This window comes from Thermobia domestica, chromosome 7 (genome assembly GCF_964235325.1).
Source record: "Thermobia domestica chromosome 7, izTheDome1.hap1.1, whole genome shotgun sequence".
NCBI classification, from domain to species: domain Eukaryota; kingdom Metazoa; phylum Arthropoda; class Insecta; order Zygentoma; family Lepismatidae; genus Thermobia; species Thermobia domestica.
Genome location: NC_137460.1, coordinates 202,452,324 through 202,472,956, shown reverse-complemented (window position 1 = coordinate 202,472,956; position 20,633 = coordinate 202,452,324). Strand labels below are relative to the sequence as shown.

The following is a 20,633-nucleotide window of genomic DNA, read 5'->3' as shown; positions in this document are numbered from 1 at the left end:
ACCCATTAATATTTACAATTACTTTTACCGTACAGGTTATAAGTGTATTCTGCTCTTTACAATTACATATTCTAAAATTGACACGACAGCTGATACCTTGAACTACGATTCGACGTCGATTTTCAATAACTAGTCATTTTCATAATATTGATTATTGAAAATTCAATACAGAAAGGAAAAGTTCGTATTGCGCTTTAAAATGTACAGCAAATAATCTCCAGGCCTTAATATAACACTAAACTGACAGTTAATTGTTATTTTCTCATATGAAACATCTGGAAATTAGCGAAACTTCACTATAGGCTTCAATCTAAATTACGACACTACGATCACTCTGCTTAAATCCAGCCAGTTTGTGTTAAACCAACAACCGCTCAAGAAATCTAAAGAGTTCTTTTTCCACATATAAATATGTGTACCTTCTACCTTACCAAATTTTACAATACATACTAAGTATAGATAACTAACAAAATAAAAACATACTCACCAGACCTACAGCTGCCATTTACTTCTTCATTGTTGCCAGTTCTATAGATTAGAAACAAATCTCTATCTTTCAGTTATCACCAGATTCACATATCACATAGTGCAATGACCTTTTCCATTCTTTTAACATGTATTTTCTGACCAAATTGTGTTTTTTTTTTTTTTTTTTTTTTTTTCTAAAGGACAGTTGGTGTCTTTCTATGAACTTAGTCGAATAACATTTAATACTAATCAAATGATATTCAATTATGTTAAGGATAGATTAGATCTCAAATTTTTATTTCAATTTCTCGCTTTAAAACAGCCACCCCAGGGTCGACTCCGGCCCACTAAAACGCCTGAGTGGCCAGCCTCATACGTTATTGAAAAATCATTTATTATGTAACGTTTTAAATCTGTTGAAAAGTTTTTCAATCCTCTAACGCGCAGTGTAAAACCTATTCAGATTAATTCAGAACATGAAAGATCAAGTCACCCACTAAAATTATTATTTTTTCTTTTTCTTTTTGTCAGTAAATGTTTTTGTTACCGTTATAACAGTTTTCGTGTTCTATGATGTTGGTGTAAGATGAACGAATTTCTCCACTGAATATGGCTATTTCATTCTTATGAAAATGTTATATATTGTCTCCTACGGCCCTCAATGCCAGTAAGTCCTGTGTAATTGGCCCACATCCTGTGCCAACTTGCACATGCCTGCTTTAAATGATTATCTAAGGCAGCGTTTCCCAACCTTTTTCAGCTTGCGGCACACTACGGTTGTAACTTGAATAGACTGGAATAGTGATGTCGTCATTTCCTTTCCGTTACCATGGTGATCGCCATGTTTTTTTTTTCTATACAAACGCGTGATGCTAACTGAACTAAAGGAGCTTATTTCTAAAAATCTCCACATCCCTAAGTAACAAGGTAAAAATCGAATAGTTAATGTAAGCACAATTATCATGTAATTCTCCATAAGAAGCAATTATACGCAATATTAACTCCCTAATGTGTAGATTGACAAACTGTCGGCACAGAGAAAGCTGTAAAAGCATATGATTTTTTTAAAAAAAGAAAAAAAGTATTTTAGAATAATGTTACTTCTATTGGGGCATTTACACTTCTAATGTCTGCTTTTTATAATGGGAGTGCACAGTATTATTTCTAAGTATACGACACTACAAAAGAAAGAAAAGGCTAGCGTTTAGAAATATTCAATCCAGACCATCAGTGGATATAGGTATCATCTTTTCTTATATTCTATATCAACTTAAAAAAAAACATTTAAAAAAGGTACAATAATTACACATCCAATTATGAATGGTTCAGTATATATTTTAAACAACTGTTAAACAATAATCCTGTTCAAATTTGCAATAATATATCTATATCATGCTCATATTATTGAATGAAAAATTTTCCGGAATTATTTAAAGTTAATATGTGATTATGAACAAGGTAAGGATACTTTAAGATTTAATTTAACCTGAAAATGTAGAAATTTTCAAAATATACGATATCACGGAAAATTTCACAAGACATGTGAACTCGTTAATTTCAGTTTCAATGCTTGTCTTGCACATAACAGTATTTAACATATTTCTTTTCTAATTACCTTTTTTTCAGTTTCATTGATAAGAAATATTTAAAAAAGAAACATAAGTATTTCTTTCACTCTAATGTTTGCAGTTCCGAAATATTTCATCACTGTTTTCGTTTTGCATATAGGTTTTAGGTATTTAGGCTACTTGTTGTTTAGAAAATAAAATGGCGATCACCATGGCAACGAGAAGGATCTGACGTCACACTATTTCAGTCTATTCTCGCGGCACACTCATAGACATTATTATTTGAAAATATAAAATATCGTGGTATTTTTTTTTCTGTGATTACTGATCTGAGAAGAAAGCTCGATCACTGGTTTTCACCCGTGGTATATAATTATGCTTATTTTTCATTCTAATTTAAAAATTGAAAACAATTGCAGTGAGATATAGGACTCAGATTTTTAAAAATACACTTTCTTTTTCGAAAACTATATCTTAGCTTTCACTAAGAAGGAAGATTACTAAATAACAAACGAACAAACAAATCTCTTTTACTTTTAAATCACAAATGTACGTAATTTGTATGCATTTTTGCTTTGTCGAATGGATTGAATATTTTAAAATTTCAAGTTACGAAATAGCCTCCAACAATAAAGAAGCTATAATGGTCATAACAATGATAACAAATACTTTTTTAATATTAAAAATGAACAGAAAAGTAACACAGTATGAAACATAAAATTGTAAATTCATAGTAGAGGTTCATAGTATTGTGAAATACAAATATACATTTTTCCTTATGTCTTGCAATTTGAGTGCTATAGAGTCAATAATTTTGTTTCTATTTCCTCGCGGCACACTAGCGGCCCATTCACGGCACACCGGTTGGGAAACGCTGATCTAAGGCGTCCTGGGCTATTATTATTCTGGCGGATAACAAAATAATTATGTACAAATTGATAATATGTGTACAAACGGATGTACACTGGAAACGACTACGTGCTATTCTAGCACTTGAACCATTATATGCAATTGTTTAATTCGAAATTCACTCCCAGTGTCTTAGAAGTTATATCTGAGGGTAAGAGCTACATTCACTGGTGCATATTCATTTTACGATTACCCTCCCCTTACGTGTATAAATCAGGGTTGTTTTGTTTAAAACAAAATGTTTAAAACAAATGATTAAAACTTGTTTTAACAATTGGTTTTGTTTTAAACAAATTATATATACATTTTAAACATTTTGTTTTAAACACGTGTATTTTTTAAGACTTGTTTTAAACATGTTTATTTTTGAAGTAAGATTTGAAGCTTTCCTGGCGGCGTATATGATAAAGTTCTTCTCGGGCAATCAGCCAGGTGAAAACTGGTGGATAGGCCAACGTTTCGAGAACTGTCATCGTTCTCATCATCAGGGCCTATCCACGTTGGCCTATCCACCAGTTTTCACCTGGCTGATGCCCGAGAAGAACTTTATCATGTTTATTTTTATTTTATTTCATTTTTGTAAAAAAGAAATCTGCCAGAAAAAGAAAATGATCAAAAAGTGCTTCTCATTCAAAAGACTTCTTCCCATGTGAATGTTTTTATTTCTCGTGGTAGCAGGTCAGTGTGGTGATCTACAATTTCTTTTGTCTTTTTTTCCCCTTGTTTTTAACGTTTATTGTACTGTTTAAATGCTTATCAGTTAACTTGCGAGAAAGTGTCGTAGTCGAAGGTTGCACTTTTTATAGAACTGATAAAAAAATAAAAGAATTATTATGGAAACAAATTTTTGTGTTGTATTCAGAAAACAAATAGTTCTTTGTTAAATTGTGCTTCTGAAATATCGCAGGCATTCATTGATACAGTACATGTTGGTTCTCAGTCTTCGTACATACATACTTTGGAGCAGCGTTTCCCAACCGGTGTGCCGAGACACACTAGTGGGCCATGAATGAGCCGCTGGTATGCCGCGAGGAAATCGAAACAAAATTATTAATTCTATAGCAATCAAATTGCAAGATATAGCGAAAATGTATATTTGTATTTCACATTACTATGAACCTCTACTATGAATCTACAATTTTAAGTGTCATACCGTGTTACTTTTCTGTACATTTGTAATGTTGAAAAAGTATTTGTTGTCACTGTTATGACCATTATTGCTTCTTTATTGTTGCAGACTATTTCATAACTTGAAATTTTAAATTTACACTGAATCTTTTCAACAAAGCAAACATGCATACAAATTACCTACATTTGTGTTTTAAAAGTAAAATAGATTTGTTTGTTCGTTCGTTATTAGTGATCTTTCTTAGCGAAAGATTGGATGCAGTTTTCGAAAAAGAAAACGTATTTTTAAAAACCTGAGTCCAACATTTCATTGCAATTGTTTTCTATTTTTAAATTAGAATAAAAAATAAGCATAATGATTTACTACGGGGAAAACCAGTGATCTAGCTTTCTTCTCTGTGAAAAGATCAGTAATCACACACACACACACACACACACACACATATATATATATATATATATATATATATATATATATATATATATATATATATATATATATATATATATATATATATATAAAGTAATTATATATATCACGGTATTTTATATTTACAAATAATAATAATGATATTTTTGTGTGGTGCCGCAGTAATTCAAGTTACACCTGTAGTGTTCCGTAAGTTGAAAAAGATTGGGAAACGCTGCTTTAGGGAAAGAAAGAATCCGAAATGAAAGAAAGAAAAACTCATGACAAGGTGCAATCTAGAGTTTTATATGATTGCCGCTAGAGAGGGGCGTCCGTTTAGAGGTCATCCCCCCTAGCCTCAATTTCAGATGTTGGGAGCAGTAATACAGATGCAAAGTCCACAGAAAAAAATTGAAGTCCTTATATCGAATAAATGCGGACCTCGATCGCCATTTATATTGATCGTAAGGAACTATATGCCTAAATTGCTCTTTTGTTTATTTTTTGGCCTAGGATTTCAAAGGTGGATCTACTTTCGAGTTTCGGGCCTGCTTAAAATTCTGGAAATTGGGCCTAAGCAACGTTCCAGTTTTGATCATCTATATTTCCTCCGTATTTATTCGGTGTAAGGTCCTCAAACTTGTTCTGTTGGACTTTGCTTATCAAAAGGTTTCTAAAACTGCCTTACTGTCCCCAAAATCTGAGATTCAGGGTGGAGTTGGGGCGGTTGCTCTCCTGGCCGCACTCTTAACTGCGAAGATATTACGTTTTGAAATAGAATCCATTTCCTGAGTAAAACTGAACCTTATTGAAAATGGACTTGGATCCATTGTGCTCGGAAAGCCCCAAACATTACTTCTCTTCAATAAATTATTGACTTGAAAAAAGCAACCAATTACATAGGCTTGCAGAAAAAAAATTAAAGTCAACACAACGCGAAGTGTGCTTCAAATATTACTTTTCGAAAATTTATTATTTTAAAATAATTTTATTAGCATCAGTGTTCTGAAATAGTAATCAAATTTTGCAACTAAAATCTCACCTGCCTCCACGAAACGTGAGTTTAGAACCTAAGGACATAACTAGAAAGCTTTCAGAAACCGTAACTCTAAAATGACTTGTCTTTGGGCTAAAATAACCGGACAACGCGTATTTCTGGTAAAAATTCTAACCTTAAAACATGTAAAATGAGACCCTTTGCATTTGAAATTTCGAATTGCAATCAAAGATGGCAGCCATGATGCTTGATAGCACCATTTGATGTGTCAGACCACTTTCAAGTTTCATCATTTTCCCTCAACCCGTTTTCAACACACAAGGGTGGTAAGGACTTTTATTTCACCATGTATATTGATAGATTGTGTGAAATCTCCATAGTAGATAGATTTTAAAATCTACCTAAAAAGCTTCTTACAACCAAGAAAGTACTTATGAGAGTTACTGGCAAGAGGGTTAGTAAAAGGGGGTTGTGATATGAAAAAAGTTGTGAATCTATACTGAAATATTCTGTACCCAATACATTGTAGGCTTAACAGGGATAAAATAAATGAAAAGGTAGGTTACAAGCAGTGGTGTTATTCAGCCAGTTCCGACCGGTTAGCTAGAATCGGTAGTTAAATATTTTGAGCTCGCAGAACCGTTTGTTATAACCAGACATAACAATGAAATTTACCCAGTTATACCCAGTAACAGTAAATTTCAGTTTAACTATCTTTGTTTTTAGAAATTCTCAGAGCTAAAGCGTTAAACATATGATTCCGAGAAACAATCTATAAGCAATTTATTTCTTAATCTCAAATGCTCAGATATCAAGAATGAAAACTGGGATCACATGAGTGTACTGTGTGTTTCAGATGTAAAGCATCACGGGCAGTGGCCAATGGTGCATGACATTTCGCGCGGTGTTGCCGGATTTCGGGCTCTCCTTTCTAGAGATGCAAAAAAAGCCGGCTTTTTTTGAATCGATGGTTTTTTTCACATAAAAAGCCGGCTTTTTAGGAAAAAAAACGAGAATTTTGGAAATTTTGGCTTTTTTCATTTTCATGATTTTTCTATCTAAATAGCTTTCTTATAGTATATTCTATAGTTAGATAAGAATGCCATGACCTAAATGCCATATTTCGCTCTAAAATTCACCATCAAGAAGGATGGAGCACGTGTTTTACGAATTAAAGCTAACATGAAAAATGTAATATTTGAGGGCAATTGTAGAGGCTATTTAACTTTATTTTAACTTTTGAGTTATCGACATTTTTTTCTTCTCGAGATCATTTCAGTTTGTCATCCGTGTTTCATTTCTAAGAGCTTAGTACTCTAGCTTCTAGCGCAAAAGTTAAACTTGCGTTTCTCTATATATCCGTCAAAGCGTACGTTTTTCAATATATCCGTCAAACCGTACTTCCACATTTCTGTTATACTGTAGCTGTGCAACGATTTAGCAATAATTTTCCGGATACAACCTTGATTACTAATTTATACAAATAATCAGTAGCGGATTTAGAAACGTACTTTGGGACGGGTTTCTCTGATTGTTTCGTTTTCTAAAATGTTCTAATTTTATTTGGGAGGAGCTTGAAGTTTATGAATACAAGCGTAACTAATATTTCGTTTCGTTTATATATTATCAATAATCTTCCGGATACAACCTTGAAGATCATTTTATACTGAGAATCAGTGGCGGATTTAGAAAAGTATTTTGGGAGTTTTTTTTTTTTATCAATGTTTAGTTTTTCTAAACATTCGTGATTTTTATTTGACGGGAGCTTATAGTTTATGAGTAAAGGCATGACTAATAGATATTTCGTTTGTTTAAGACATTCCGTAATTTTGGAGAACAGGCTTCAGTCCGAAAGACCGCCCCCCTAACCTTCGCAAAACCGTCACTGCTGGTAATTAGTAATAACCATTTAAAAACAATAAGGAAGGAAGTCGGCCAACTCACAGTACACGCACTATTTCTACTTCACAGATGGAATGAAGAAAAGCTTTATCGGAATGGTCGAATGCTGAGTTGAATCCCGGACTTCCCGATAGAAGCGCAAAAGCTCCACTCAGTCATGTTTGTTGTGCAGTTGTATTTATCTTAACTTAAATATATTCCGTAGTCCTTTTTTTTCTTTTCTGGTGGTGGGGTGGGGAGAGTTCCATAATGATATGAAGGGTATGAGCCAAGAACATGGTAACTAACAAATTTTCAATTGCTGAGTTATGCAGCACCAGATAGACAGCTACGCATTCCACTTCGTTTAATCCTTCATGTATAGTCTTATGTGAAAAATCAGCATTCCGACTTTCAAAATGGATTGTGCAGCAGAAAATCTCTAATTTCTTAAAATAGTAAAATTGTGGGTTACCATGTTCTTACCTCGCACCCTTCATATGTTGAATCCCTCTTGTTAAAAATTCAGAAACCTTGAGGACTAAGTAAACCGTGATGGTGGTTATATAAAACTGTAGAATTTCAAGAATATACAAAACCAAAAGCTCTAGATGTGCAGCCTTTAAGTGTATCATATAAATCAAGTATTTTTCTTATGTTTTATTTTGTTCCAAAAAGAGGGTATGGAATATTTCGAAAAATACTACATAGAATTTTGCTAGTTATTTGTGTATTTTTAAAAGAAGTATTTACTTTTAGGGTTGGCTGGTTTACACCAGCTGTTTTTTTTAATAAACAATTGGTTTAAGCGAAAAAATAAATAAAATAAAAACTACGAAAAATGCGAATCACGTTAACTTCATGCTGACGTTTCCACATATCAAACCATCTGCATTAGTTTTATTTCCTTTTCACCTTTTAATCAAGGTGTCCCATGTTGAATTCTCGGTCGAACTACAATCCTTCTTTCATACGTAAACAAAGTAGCGGTTCGGATGTAACTTTAAGCGAAAGTCTTCTCCTTGATAACCTCGGTATTACGTAATGATGTTAAACCTGAACATACGAAACGAAACCAAAATTGTATATTTCTACATGCCTGAATGCCTGTTGTTTTATAAAGAAGCCAAGGTTGCTTAAATATATTGATAGAAATTGGCAAAATTTATCGATTGCCTACGTAGCTTCCAACATTAGCTTGGATTGGACTTTCAATGATATGTACGTGCTAAATTTGTAATTTAAAACCTCAGTTTTAGTATACTGATTATGATACGTTGACCTTTAAATTTTACATGCAAAGCAATAACAGAATTTTTCCATTATTGTTTTACATTTAGAGTAATGACGGGATTTTCCCGATGGCTAGGGCGGGAGTTTCCCAATTTAAGAAATTTACTGACCGGACTTCTTTAAGCTTATGTGACCTCTTCCAGCATAACTCTGTTGTTGCATAATAACACCAAGGCGAAACAAACTTATTTCTGTCAATACGTAATATAAATACATAAAGCAAAATATCTAAACACAAAAAACCTGGTTTAAACTAAAAAGAACCTAGTTTAAACTTCCCCAAAAAACGGGTTTTTGGCATTTTCAAAAACGACCATGGTTCTTGCCAATCCTGCTTACTTTTGTATGTAGGAGGTTTAAAAAATCTTATTATATACACTGGTTAATCCTTTGGAATTCATAATGAAGTATGTTGAGAAGTAAAACTGTTTGAAATATCTTTTCGAAATTCATGGTTTATTTTCGAGTTTTTATATTTATCGGCATCAACCACTAATTAAATGACTTTGTGTTATAGAGAAGCAAAACAAAATCTGGTTTATCAATTTAAAGCAGAATTTCGAAAAAAGCCCAAAATTTCCCAAGCAAAAAAGCGAAGCAGAAAAAACAGAGTTTTTTCAAAAAAAGACGTTTTTTTTTTCAAGCCCTTGCATCTCTACTCCTTTCCCTTCTCGTTCGTTCTCCAGTTGAGATTATGACACATACATTGGCAACATTATTCACAATGTAAATGTATTATTCCAGCAAACTCAAGAATTTTGCCTGTGCATCCTAAAAGTATATATAGTAACTAAATTACTTACCTATTAAATTTTCCAGTGGATATGCTAAACACTCGTCTTCAACATTACTTTCACGATCGTCTATGTCAGTTAATATTTCGTCATTGTCTGAATCTGAGTCTTGTAAATTTATTGTTATGGGATCCAAAAACTGTAAACACAAAAAATAATTCTTCGAGCTTAACTTCGTAGCAATTGAAAGAGAAAGAAAGAAAAAAACGGAGAAAGAAAATAAAACTTCTGCTGTACTATGTTTGCTTAAAGACATTGTCAACTATAATTTTGGAGAACAAACGACTTACCACGTAAGAAAACAAACGAGACACTGATGAATTCTCATTATGCTAGAAGAGAAGTTACGTTCCTACACAACTAGCTCCTTTCTTTCCTTCAGCTCTTTCTCAACTAGCTCTTTTCATAACAAGTAACACGCTTGGGCTTGGTGTAGGTGCCACGAAAACAATCCATCTGATTCCTAAGCAACTCGATATGCTCGAGTTTACTTTGGGCTAGGATAATTTATGACACCATTCAGACGCCTGATGTTTTTGATTCCCTTATATAGGAGAAAAAAGGGTGTTAAAAGTCGCACGTAATAAGGCAATGGAACGTGAAACAAAAAAGGAACAGAAAACATACTGCGTTTCTTCTGTCGAATAAGAAAGAGCCTATCTTGAAGTAAATTTCAAAACAAATTACAAACCTCCCATGCTTTATTCATACGATGTTAGGCGTATATATATGAATCAGATTGCAAAGGTATGTAGCCACGGAGAAAAAGGGGGCCCTGTCTTTCCCAACTATTTCCAACTCCAAAACTAGGTTCGTCTGGTATATTTAATAAATTTATTTAACAGTTAATGCAAATGATGGACGTTTATAGTTAAATATGAAAATTTAAAAAAGCAAACATCACAATACGGTTTCTATACCTAATTGAAACAACTAAAATTAATCATATGCTTTATATTCTCATTTCCCTAACTGGGGCACTGTGAACTCGCTACTATATTATTACATTATAATATCTGAGTTGATATTTTTTCGAGTTTTTTCCCTTTAGTATTTTAACCTACATGAGCACAAAGTCAGATAAACAGACTGCTATAAACAGCATTTGTTTTCTTATGAATAGTTTATTAATTTATGTCTTAAAATCCGGTTTTCAACTTCAGTACTGTCAAGATCCGTCTTTTGATAAGGTAGCATCGTGAAAACATAATATGTGTATAGTATACATGCTGAGTTGAAATGCTTTCATATTCTGAAAGAGGTCATTTGTTCTGTTTTTAATGTGTGAAAAGCTTTCCTCCCCTGGAAGTAATGTTCCCCTAGAACAACCTGCTGTTTACACCCCTGATTCTCCTGTAATAAAAGTTGAGTTCCAGTTCCAAATCGAAGAAAAATCCACTGGAAATTAGACGTGGGACTCAACGCTCGTTTTACTAATTGTTTTATATGGAAACCTTTAAAAGTGTGTATCATGATAACCAGTTGTCATAAAAAGATGTAGTTTTCACGTATGTGTTCGTAATTCTTTTCTCTACTTGATAAAGTGAGCAGTTAATGTGCTAGTACAATATTTCTAATAAGCGCCTCTGGTATTGTCAAGATTCGCAGTAGCGCGAGAATTCAGCGTGCAGAACTACTTGTCGCGAATTGTCAACACTACTCAAAGCCAATTGGACGCCGCGTGAAGCCAACTCAAGGTCATGTCGCTTATCATTTGAAACACATAATAGTGATGATGGTTATTTAGGTCTACGTATATTTGAAACGCATACATATTATGAACACTTGCTAATTCATTGCTGGATTAAGATTTTTCCAATACTTTTTGACAACAATATATGTTGGGTAATTTGTTTGCTAGATATTTGCAGTAGTACCTAATTTCGTCACACCACCTTGTATTAGAATGCTACGTAGGTCACTTCTTGTCACTTGTGGTATCCAGTAAAAAATTTGCTTTTGTCTACCTTGTACGGTTTGTTTCCTAAGAGAGTTATATCTATTTATCTATCCATCTACTCTCTCTCTCTCTCTCTCTCTCTCTATATATATATATATATATATATATATATATATATATATATATATATATATATATATAACGATATGTATGTATATATACCGAACGAGTTGTTAAAGAATTAGAATATCATTGGTTGCTAGTAAAGAGCAAGAAATCTTAATAAATAAGTTATTAACCGAATTTGAAATATATGTTTAAAATCATATTTTAAACTGTTCAAAATGTTTAAAACATGCTTTTTTCGTGTGTGTTTTAAAACATGTTTAGAACATTTTAAACACCTTTTTCATGTGTTAAACACATGTCTTGTTCTTTATTTTTTAATGTATTTTTCTAACCCGGTATAAATACGCGTCTGGACGTATGCCATAGAAACAACTTTGCAAAAATATAAACCAATTTGTACTAGGTGGCCCAATGCTGTCTAATCGAGTCAGAGCAGGAGCGAACCAGAGGCCCAACGCGAAAGTGCGCGCATGCTTCTACAGGGAGCAGGGACGTCAGCGACAGAACGTATGTGCAGAAACGAAAATAGTGAAAGAAAAACACTTGCTATCGCATAAAACCACATAGGTTAGAACTCTTGTAATATTCTTGCACTTATAACTCTATACATGTAAACATAAAATATACTATTTCTACATCGTAGGGAAACACTCCGCCGGTGAAAGTTAGTACGCCATACAGTCGTATTTTATATGTACAAAGGACTCATTCATTTTAACGCCAGTGCAGACATTGTAATGATTTACACTTGTGTTATGTTTCTACTCTATTGTGCCATTCAAATTTTCGTTTGTTATAGAATAGAATAAGTAATAATGGAAATAAAGTATTGATACTAACTTGACAGTCAGGTGAAAATCAGTACCTATCAAAATATATACAAAACAATTTTAAAATAATTTTAATGATTGTGCTAGGTCTGTGCTAAATTGTAACGTTGAAAATTGTATCTGTGCCATTAATCGTAATGACAAATAAGCGAGGAGGGACAATGCTGTTTTGATAGTCAAATGATGGCCACCATTCAAAATATCCCAAAACTAATTTCAAAGTAGCCTTTAAGTGTCAGTGACAGTCGTAACAAATATGCATTTTTATAAGATTTTGTTTTGTTGAGAAATTTACTTTGCGATCCAGTAGGATTTTTTCACTCCACAAATGTCTTTGTATTCAGTTTCAAATCTTCAGTTTTTCTCTTTGCTACAACCCCCACCCCAATGAAGGCATATCGCATTCCGTGAACCATAAATCAACAGATCACGTTTGACAGCATGCGCAAGAACATGCATGATTCCTATTGGTTATGTTTATCCAACATGTAGCATGATTAACTTCGGTATGATCGCAATAAACTGTGGAAGGACGGCGGTATGCGTTTGCGTAGGACGACACCCACAGAGGAGTTTAGAAATTAACCAAAATACTTCTAGTTTTTGAACAAAGTTTCTGCAAATCACCAATTATAACTCGAGCGGCAAAGTTATGAACTGAACATGAACTCAGATAACAATCAACAGTAGTTGTTCGTGATCTATAGAAGCACCGGTTGCAATCAGTGGCGAAGGGTCGTAAGAGGCCTTGAGGCCCGGCCTACCCATTTATTTTCAAAAATTGTAATCGCCTGTACTTCGGGTCGCTGTTCGGGCTTCCATTTATTTGTAATCGCCCGGTCTTGAGTTCGAGATCTCTATTCGGGCGGCCATTTATTTGTAATCGCCCAGAGTTCGAGTCGCTGTTCGGGCAGCCATTTATTTGTAATCGATTTAATTCGGTTCGAGGTCTCTATTTGGGAGAACATTTATTTGTAACCACTCAGTGTAATCTGGTCGCTGTTCGTGGTTCGTGGTCCTACCAATAAGTATTCTCCTGAGACTGGAACTTACCTGCACAGGACGATGAAGGACCTCTCCAAGAAGAGTTACAAACTGTTCCCAAATCGCTCGTCGGTCTCAATAATGAGATGAGCATTAGGCGCCGAGAGGTTCGGGTGTCTCGTCTCGAAAACCTCAGGGACGATCAGACGGTCATCCAGACCATAGCGCACACAAACATCACTCATACAAACAACGAAAACACACTGGATTAAATGACACTATACATATTTATTAGAACACTATCATATATAAAAAAATAACATAGCGAAGAGGAATGAACACAACACTGAACACTGAATATGTAAAATAATTTTCGTCACTGAAATCACACTTTGACTTTTCAATGCGCGATAGCCCTTTAAATATATAAGATTATAATTCGGATTTCACAGTAAATGCTTCTCTCACACCATTGACACACTTGGGGAATTAGCACTGGGGAAAAGTTGTCTGGATCGTCCCATGATGAATCCAGTTGTTACGCTGAACCATCCTAAAACGTAGAGGTGAGTCTTCAGCAAATTAAACAAGAAATTCTCCAAAGTAGAATGCTGATGTTGTAGGGCGCGTGTATAACATTTTAAACGCACAAGGTCTGCGGACCTGGGACTTCACTAGTTGGGGCTAGCTATAAGAAAACGTCCTTCACCGGCTAAATAGCTTGTGCCTCTTAACAAAAAGTCAGATTTGAAGCTCGACGCGAGATGCGTGGTTACGGCTTCCAGACCTGGAGTCAAACTCCCTGAGCATCAAAACTCAAGGTACGGGTTGCAATGATCAACTAAAAGTGTTGGCAGTTCATTTCAAAAATCACTCAGTTAACTCACCTGTATGCACATACAAACAGAATATAGAAAACAATTTATGTTAATTTTAGTCAACTGCCCATAATGCACTAGACACGGCGATAACTTTGGCGTGAGAAAGTACAGATAACAAGTACGAAACAACGCAGTTGGTGCCACTTTGGTTGCTGAAACATCTGGTCAGCCCGTATTTCTCTAATCTATTATAATGTTTCCATAAGCGATTAAAGAAAGCACTTAATTCACTTCCCAATAACTATAGAATATATACTGTGTATATAATGAGTCAGGGAGAAACAATGAAATGGTTCGTCACCAACTGAAACGTTCTCACTAAAAGCAATGTTTTAATATATATATATATATATATATATATATATATATATATATATATATATATATATGAGAAAACGATGAAAGACTTCTTTGTCCAATTGTGTGGGAAAGAAGCAATTCCCACCGAAGAACGAACTTATATGCGTTGCAGAATAAAGTACAAATTGAAAATAATGATCACTGTCTTTACGAAATATACAGAGTGTCTACAAAAAATCCTTCTATAACCTGGTAGCGGTTATATATGGTGTCTGAAAGGGAACGATCTGTTAAGTGCACACGTAGACAGGTTGAGAACCCTTGGCAGTATGATGAAGTATGAATAAAATTAGTTAGTTGGTAACACTGTGATATGGTGTGAGACTTACGTGCATAAACGATGAATGGTCTTTCACCTGAAAAGGGCTATTCAAAATAGTGAAATAACTTGTCCACTCACTACAAAATGATGAGGTTCCTGCATGAGCAATGTCCAATCCAAGTGTTCCATAAAGTAATAAGATCCTCTTGAACAATTGGTGCAGCTGGGTTTCCTTATCTTCCGTTTCTTGATATGTTGAAACCATGCTGTCTTCCTGTGTTGAATATCCTCTAACAATGAGTTGATGAGGGGAGAAGGGGGAATTTTTTTAACACTGGTGTGAGAAACGAAGTATGGTTATAACACCTGTATGATAACTTAACTAAAAATGCGCAAAAAGCGTTTGTAGGGCTATTAAAATTCTTACTTTTTTTAAAACGCACAAATACTTTTCGTAAAATGTTTAAGTGTTCCTTTTCGATCACTTTGTTTTGTGTAATATGAAGTAAATATGCACGCTCAATAACTATTCCAGAAAACATCGACTTAAAGAAATATCAAATATCTCAATAAAAATTAGTAAATATACTGATATCTGTATATAAAATATCAAAATATGAATGAATAAGCAAATAGCAAATATGTTAAAGGCACTGAAATATTAAAGTTATTGTTAAAGTTTCGATATCACTATAATATATTTGAAAAATATGAAAATCATTGAAAAAGTAAAATGAATGGAAATGTAAACTGACAATATACAAACAAAATAAAATTTTCACCTGCATGTCTTTTTTTTACTGTGCCTCGTGTTGTTTGGCAGAAAAGAATGAAAAATCGTTTTTCAAAAATAAAAAAAAATAAACTTAAGTGTCAAAGATGACGTTCATAGTGATTCCAAGAAACAAGCATGATTCTGCATATCAAAAAAAAAAAAAAGATCGTGATTTCGCTGACATGTATGAACAAAATTCGGCATGCCATAAGGTCAAAATGACTCTGCTCGTCATGAAAAAATCGAGACTAATTCGATAATGCTCAATACAACAAATGATTTTGTTCTGAAACAAAGTTATTATTAGCTTAAGCCTAGAATAATGGTTGTTGTTCATTTCCAAAAATGTAAACATTGTAGGGTTACCAGAAAATGTGGGTATTATCTGCAAGAAATTTATTAATAAAGCGTTGAAAACTATTCAATATTGATCCAAGTTTTTCGAAGGTCTGAATCAAGAAAGTTGACTCATTCACCCAAACATTCCTGAAAATAAATGGTCATTACACCATGAATTGACCAAAACTATAGGTGGGAAAATGTGTAATACTACACGTACTTACACACAAAATATGCCATCGACACCTGCGAGGCAAAACTAGAAACGTGAAAAGGCCTGCAACCATAGGCACTTATAAAAATGTTTCTATGCAAAACTGAAATATAAACATTAATATTCAGTAAACTACTCGTATGTTCCCTGGAACATAACGTGTCTTCCACCTAGAAAAGATGTGTAAACACACAAAATACAAATGCTTTCGTAGCATCGTAAAGATATGTCTCTATAAGACAAAATGCATGAGACTTGTGAGAAGAAAAACATGAGATACAAACAAGAATATAGTCAACGACATTACAACTTTTTGGTCGGTCTGAAACATCAAGATTAAATTCCCTACAAAACGGTTATGTAATTTCACGACAGTTAAACTTTCTTAGGCATCTTCGCTACAAAATATTGAAAATGGTTTTATTAACACATTAAAATTCAAAGTCGTCGAGCATACGAAATAATTGACAAAGTAATTTTCATAAAACATTATGGCTTCATGCTGTTGGAAAGAAAGAAAAAAAATATTTTTGGGGATCTATATCGAATTCAAATAGTTTCTAGGACATACTGTGACTAAAATATAATTTTCTGAAAATTAATAAAAAACATTACAAAACCTTAACGTACAAGTACACGATATAGTTACGATTCATAAACACTAAAATATTCACTAGAATATTACTAGACAATAAAATGTACTCAAAATATCTAACCTAAGAATACAAATGCTTAGTTACGAGTACCATAAAGGAAGAAGAGAAATGAAAAACTATATTTTGCGATTGATGGCGAAAATACAGGTAGCTATGGAATATCCAATGGATTAGCCACATCCATTTTTGCAAGAGATCTGCAATTCCAGGAAATATTGCCTCCCTAAAAAAATATTTATCCCCATAAAATATCCTACCCGAAGAAGTTTCCCTACGGTCGTTCAGAGGTCTAGAGAAGACGAAAAAAGTGTTAATTAGAAATTACAAAAAAATATAGAAGTTAAACATATTTCCGCATACATATCAATATGGGAGAAAAAACGACCGTTTACATCACATTATCTGTTCATATAGTTCCTTCTTGAATAAAAAGATTACTGCTTTCGTTCGGAGAATATAGTATTCACACGACATTCCTACACACACTGTTAGCCAACAAGGAAATGACTGTTTCACTCGTTTAAGGCTTAGCCTACTTTCCGTTCTGAACTTTTCTCTTCGAACAAAATATATCATGTCACATCCTGGAAATTCAAATAAAGTCAAAATCGGGTAAATGACGTAAATGAGGTTCAATCAAATTACAGTAAACACTTCAAAATGAAAACGAAAATCTAAGATTAACACTGAAAAAGAAATTTAACATTGATTATAAGTGTAAAGTTTCATATTCTACGCATGAGATTACCTACTAAATTTCAATGACAAATATACAAGTGTACAGTATATATAATTAAGAACTAAAAATTTTCTTACCCTGGGCATCTCGATACATTCCTTTTTTTAAAAAAATCTAAAAGAAAATCAAACATTAATTCTAAATAACATGTAATAACATATTTAAGAATTTCAAAAGTGGGAAGGGATCCTAAAAAGGAATTCAAAATTTAAAATACTGTAAAATGGATTATAACGCCAAAATATCTTCCCACTAGCTAGGATATGGAGCTGCGCTACTAGCTCGAATTGCTTTTGAAAATGCAATTCCTCTAGATATGTGATTACATACTAAATTTTAATTATAAACATACGACTATATATATATAAGTAACAACTAAACTTTTTCTGATCCTGCGCATCTGGATAGATTGTTCTTATTTTTTTCTAAAAGAAAATCGAACATTAATTGTAAATAACGTGTAATAACATATTTAAGAATTTCGAAAATGGGAAGGGATCCTAAAAGATTTTTTTAAATTTAAAACATTTAATAAAAATATGTTATAAGGCCAAAACATCTTAGCACTAGCTGAGGGTACGGAAATTGCGCCAAGATTTCAAACCGTTTTCAGATAAGTACGGTTCTCCTACGTATGTAAGGTAATTATTTACTAAAATCTTAAAATCAAACATCTAAAATGAAAACCAAAAAAGATTAATGTCATTAAAGTAATAGTAAGTCATTGATAAGGTTTGCAACACTAATACACAGCTGGTTGAAATATGAAGTACTACGTTGAGCAAAGACACACACATACACACACACACACACACAAAGAATCAATCAGCTGTGTGTCGTCTGTTATTCGTCGACATAAACAGGTGATCAAAAATGCAGCGGCTATGTTATCAAAATAAAAAGGAAGAAAAACGTGTTATCTGCTCTTTGCTGAACCGTTAAAAGCTAGAAGCAAAAATGAGTTTTTAAAAAAGGTAGTTCTTCTTTTCGTATTCAGGTGTTCTGATCAAAAACTAAAAGCAAAAAGGAAGAAAAATGAATGAATGTTTATCACCTTACAGTTGAAAGAAAGATTAAAAGAAATGCCTTGCTTTCCTGGATGAAAAAATGTATCAACATACAGTCTTGGTTGCCCCCTTTTTTCTTTTGATATGATTACTATTTCTACTTTGATCATTACGGTTTGTTTGTCTATTCCTACAGCGCTTACCTCTATGTACAAATCTATGCTTTATGTTGTCACACAAGTTGCGGTTCCTGTCTCGTTTGTGATAACTCAGGTTACCTGGCTCTGATTTACGACTCCTTCCATTTCTGTTACTGCCTTTTCGAGTGCGGTCATGGTTCTTTAAATTTCGTATTGTTTACAATCTGACCTTCGTATCTGCCTATAGCTAGGGATATTATTAGGTTCTGAATGAATAAAATCATTGTCAGATTTGTTACGAGGTTGGTTTAGGATGAATGTCTCTGGTTGGAATTCAGGTTTCTGCGTTTCCTTTTCACTAGAAGTGTTAGTGTCTAGCTCAGGTTCCAATTCCAATGTTTTGTTTACACTAGGAATATCAGTCATTAACTGAGGCTCAAATTCCGGTGTTTCGTATCCAGTAAGAAGATCTGACTGTAACTGGGGTTCACATTCCGGTGTTTTGTTTTCGGCGCTTTCTGTTCCTTGGTTATTTTCAAGAAACACATTCCGTAAACCGTCTATCTTTTGCCCTAATTCGCTCTTTACATCAGCAATAGTTTCTCTATTTTTATCAAGTTTTCGTTCTAACCTAGCAAAATTCTCTCTATTTTCAGCACGGTACTCTCTATTTTTATTTATATATTTGTCAACATTCTCTTTAAACTCAGCACGGCTCTCTTTCATTACTTTCTTAATTTCTTCAAAAAGTGAATTCGTCCTTGTAATCAGATCTACTTCCTGGTGTGCCATCTTGGACAAGAATAAACTTAAAACGTATGATTAGAATAAAATATGCTATCACAAAACAATATGATTAAAATCACCTGAAAGAGAAGTTTTTTTTCAGATTTCTCTGGTACTAAGCTGAAAGAGAAATGATATATTAAAATATTGATCTTACGAGTATACTCGAGCACCAACGGTCCAGAGTTCGAGTCCCTGTTCGGGCGCCATTTATTTGTAATCACCTGTAGTTCGGGTCGCTGTTCGGGCTTCTATTTTATTTGTAATCGCCCGGTCTTGAGTTCGAGATCTCTTTTCGGGCGGCCATTTATTTGTAATCACCCAGAGTTCGAGTCGCTGTTCGGGCAGCCATTTATTTGTAATCGATTTAATTCGGTTCGAGGTCTCTATTTGGGAGAACATTTATTTGTAACCACTCCGTGTAATCTGGTCGCTGTTCGTGGTTCGTGGTCTTACCAATAAATATTCTCCTGAGACTGGAACTTACCTGCACAGGACGATGAAGGACCTCTCCAAGAAGAGTTACAAACTGTTCCCAAATCGCTCGTCGGTCTCAATAATGAGATGAGCATTAGGCGCCGAGAGGTTCGGGTGTCTCGTCTCGAAAACCTCAGGGACGATCAGACGGTCATCCAGACCATAGCGCACACAAACATCACTCATACAAACAACGAAAACACACTGGATTAAATGACACTATACATATTTATTAGAACACTATCATATATAAAAAAATAACATAGCGAAGAGGAATGAACACAACACTGAACACTGAATATGTAAAATAATTTTCGTCACTGAAATCACACTTTGACTTTTCAATGCGCGATAGCCCTTTAAATATATAAGATTATAATTCGGATTTCACAGTAAATGCTTCTCTCACACCATTGACACACTTGGGGAATTAGCACTGGGGAAAAGTTGTCTGGATCGTCCCATGATGAATCCAGTTGTTACGCTGAACCATCCTAAAACGTAGAGGTGAGTCTTCAGCAAATTAAACAAGAAATTCTCCAAAGTAGAATGCTGATGTTGTAGGGCGCGTGTATAACATTTTAAACGCACAAGGTCTGCGGACCTGGGACTTCACTAGTTGGGGCTAGCTATAAGAAAACGTCCTTCACCGGCTAAATAGCTTGTGCCCCTTAACAAAAAGTCAGATTTGAAGCTCGACGCGAGAT

The 20,633-nt window shown here is 34.0% G+C and overlaps 1 protein-coding gene across 2 annotated transcripts in view; it reads right to left on the bottom strand.

The window, feature by feature from the left end:
* Positions 1–576, bottom strand: part of LOC145690666 (protein zyg-11 homolog B-like) — a 41,073-nt gene extending 40,497 nt beyond the window's left edge. The window contains exon 1 of one of the 2 annotated variants that reach the window (XM_081765790.1): positions 488–576. The gene's annotated coding sequence lies outside the window, so the exon portion shown is untranslated. Of the gene's footprint in view, positions 1–96; positions 337–487 lie in introns of those variants that run through there. The other variant, XM_081765791.1, reaches the window with a different exon arrangement.
* Positions 577–20,633: the final 20,057 nt, after the last annotated feature.